The sequence below is a fragment of the Mastomys coucha genome, chromosome X (genome assembly GCF_008632895.1).
Source record: "Mastomys coucha isolate ucsf_1 chromosome X, UCSF_Mcou_1, whole genome shotgun sequence".
Taxonomy (NCBI): domain Eukaryota; kingdom Metazoa; phylum Chordata; class Mammalia; order Rodentia; family Muridae; genus Mastomys; species Mastomys coucha.
Window position 1 is genome coordinate 107,387,382 of NC_045030.1, and position 3,437 is coordinate 107,390,818.

At 39.4% G+C, this 3,437-nt stretch overlaps 1 non-coding gene across 1 annotated transcript; it reads left to right on the forward strand.

Annotated features, from left to right (window-relative positions):
• Window positions 1–229: 229 nt before the first annotated feature.
• On the forward strand, window positions 230–336 carry LOC116095837. Its single transcript, XR_004120734.1, has one exon. It is a non-coding gene; the product is annotated as a U6 spliceosomal RNA (small nuclear RNA).
• The last annotated feature ends 3,101 nt before the right edge of the window (window positions 337–3,437 follow it).

Here is a 3,437-nt window from a genome sequence, read left to right on the forward strand (position 1 = left end):
CAAAATATATTAAGAACTCAAGAAATTAAATGCCAACAAACCAAATAACCCAATTTTAAAGTGAGTTACAAAACCAAACAGAAAATTCTCAACAGAGAAATCTCTAATGGTCAAGAAGTAGTTAAAGAAATCTTCAATGTCCTTAGTGATCAGGGAAATGCAAATCAAAGCATCTCTGAGATTCCATCTTACACCTGTCAGAATGGGTGAGATCAAAAACTGAAGTAACATGCTCGCTTCAGCAGCACATATACTAAAATTGGAACAATACAGAGAAGATTAGTATGGCCCCTGCGCAAGGATGACACGCAAATTCATGAAGCGTTCCATATCTAAAAAACAAAAACAAAAACAAAAACAAAAACAAAAAAAAACTGAAGTAACAGCACATCTGGAGAGGATGTGAAGAAAGAGGAACACTCTTCCATTGTTGGTGGGATTGGAAGCTGGTACAACCACTCTGGAAATCAGTTTGGCGGTTCCTCCAGAAATTGGACATAGTACTACCAGAGGACCTAGATGTACCACTCTCAGGCATATCCCCAAAAGATGCTCCAACATGTACTAAGGACACATGCTCCACCATGTTCACAGCAGCCTTATTTATAATAGCCAGAAACTGGAAACAACCCAGATGTCCCTCAATAGAGGAGTGGATACAGAAATTGTGGTACATCTACACAATGGAGTACTACTCAGCTATTAAAAATAATGAATTTATGAAATTCTTAGGGAAATGGATGGATCTGGAGAATATCATCCTGAGTGAGATAACACAGACCCAGACAGACGCACATGGTATATACTCACTTATAAGTGATCATTAGCCATAAAGTACAAGATAACCATGGTACCCAAAGAACCCAAGTAACAAGGAGTATCCAATGGAAAATGCTTAAATCTCACTCAAAGGAGATATAAAATGCATACTGGAGGTAGAAGGGAACTTGATGGGAGAAAGGTTGGGGAGGGAACAAAGGTGGGGCATAGGTGACAGGAAAAGAGAGGAAGAGTTGGAAGAAAGAACCAAACTCGTTGTGGGGGGCATCTTTGGGATAAGTCACAGACCTAGGACAGAAGAAACTCTGGGATATCTATGGGGATGAACATAGCTGAGAGTCCTAGCAGCTGGGAATATGGAGATTGAAGTGGCTACCTCCTGTAGACAGGCAGGACTTTCAGGGGAGGAAAGGGGACAACAACCCATTCATAAAACCTTGGACCCAAAATTTTTCCTTCCTACAAGATGTGCAGGGAGAAAGATGGAGCAAACACTGAGCCAAAGGCCCAATTTGAGACCCACTCCAATGGAGAGAGATAATCCCTAATACTATTAATGGTACTCTGTTATGCTTGTAGACAGGAGCCTAGCATAACTGTGTTCTGAGAGGCATCAACCAGCAACTGATGGAAATATGCAGAGACCCATAGCCAAATATCAGGCAGAGTTCAGGGAGTCTTGTGGAAGAGTGCTGGATAGATTTGAGTGAACTAGACAGGTCAAGGACACCACAAGGCCTACATTCAACTAACTCCTTGGTCAAGGAGTTCAAAGAGACAAAACCACCAACCAAAGGGCTTATGTGGGCTCCACAAGGCCCCCTACACATTTGTAGCAGATGTGCAGCTTCCTCAGTATGTGGGCCCCTGATAGTTGTAGTGGGGGCTGTCTCTGACTTTGTTGTCTGCCTTTGAATCTCTTTCCTCTAGTTGGGCTTCCTTGTCTACCCTGAGTGGGAGAGGATGCACTTAATCTTGCTACGACTTGATGTGCCAGGGCAGGTTGGTACCCACCAGCTTCCCATTCCTTGAGGAAAAGAGGAAGGGGCTATGAGGACAGGGTATGTGAGGATGGGACTGGGAAGGGCTGTGATCATGATATAAAGTGAATAAATAAAGAAAAAAGAAAAAAATACAAAAAGGAATCTTTAAATATAAATTAAGATGACAACTCTAAAAAAGATAACTTTCCTAAGAAAAATAAACATAGGACAATAATATGATCCAGATATCCCACTCCTTGGTAATATATGTAAAAGCTAATTTTGGCTATCAACTTAACTACATATGAACTCAATTGAAAAAGCAGACTCAAACAGAAATAGAACACAGAAAGCATGGCAACAATCATTAGAAAGGTGGTTACACATATTATAATTGGGTTTTTCATTAAATTTGGTAAACTATGTGTTAGTTACTTATTGCTGTGACAAAATATCTGGTAAGAGCTTCTTAAGGTAAGAAAGAATTATGTTGTCTCACAGTTTGAGAGACTACTTATTCATGGTGAAGAAATAAGAAGGCAAAAGCTTGAGGCAGCTGATTAATTACAATCCCTGTCCAGAAGTAGAACAATGAAAACTAGTGTTCAGATCACTGTCTACTTTGTATTCAGTTGTATCCCAAGCTTACTAGATGGTGTCATGCTTAGTTAAGGTGGGCCCTCAACATCCTAGGATCTCCACTGCTACATAAATTTTACCCTCACAAGTTCAAGGAGTAGCCTCCTTACAGGTACCTCTACCCTTTTACACATTGCTTAGCCTCAGCAACACTCCATGCTAGGAAACTCTACATTCCCTTCATTCTTTTATGCCTACAAAATCAGTAACACATGCATGACTCTGTCAAGTTCTTCTGTCAGCTATATATGAATCCTTGCCCCCTTGGATCACTGTTGTAGGCATTTTGATATCTTTGAATGACTGAGTCTTCAAAACACTGCCTTCCTTTGTCTTCTGAGCAGAAACTCCTTAATCAGCATTCTCAATTGAGGGTTTGTCTTCTGAAATAATATGACTATTAAATAATTTTGAAATTGTAGAGATACAGGAATTTAAAGAATTTTGGTGCAAGAAGACATAGGATCTCAATTTTCAAAACATTTTCAGTTAAGAAAAATTGATCCATAGGCTGGAGAGGTGGCTCAGTGGTTAAGAGCACTTGCTGCTCTTGCGGAGGACCTACCAGTGTTCTATTTCTCTTTTTTAAAAGAATTATTTATTTTATGTATATAAGTACACTGTAGCTGTCCTCAAATATGCCAGAAGAGGGCATCGGAGCCCATTACAGCTGGTTGTGAGCCACCACGTAGTTGCTGGGAATTGAACTCAGAACTTCTGGAAGAGCAGTCAGTGCTCTTATCTGTAACATTGGTTTCAGAGACTCCAGCACCTTCTTCTGTCCTCCAAGGGCATTGCATGCACTTGACTCACAGATACATAAAGAAAAAAACCACTCATACACAAAAAATAAATATAGTTTTTTTTTTTAAATTGTCAAATTAATGATCAGGTATAATAATTCCAAAGACCAAATTAACTTGCTGAGACTAAACAACAAATAAACAAACAAAAATAACTAATCAATCCACATGACAAATTGCCTAAAAGACACATTAATTAAAAACAATCTACATTTGTCCAAATGTCAATGTG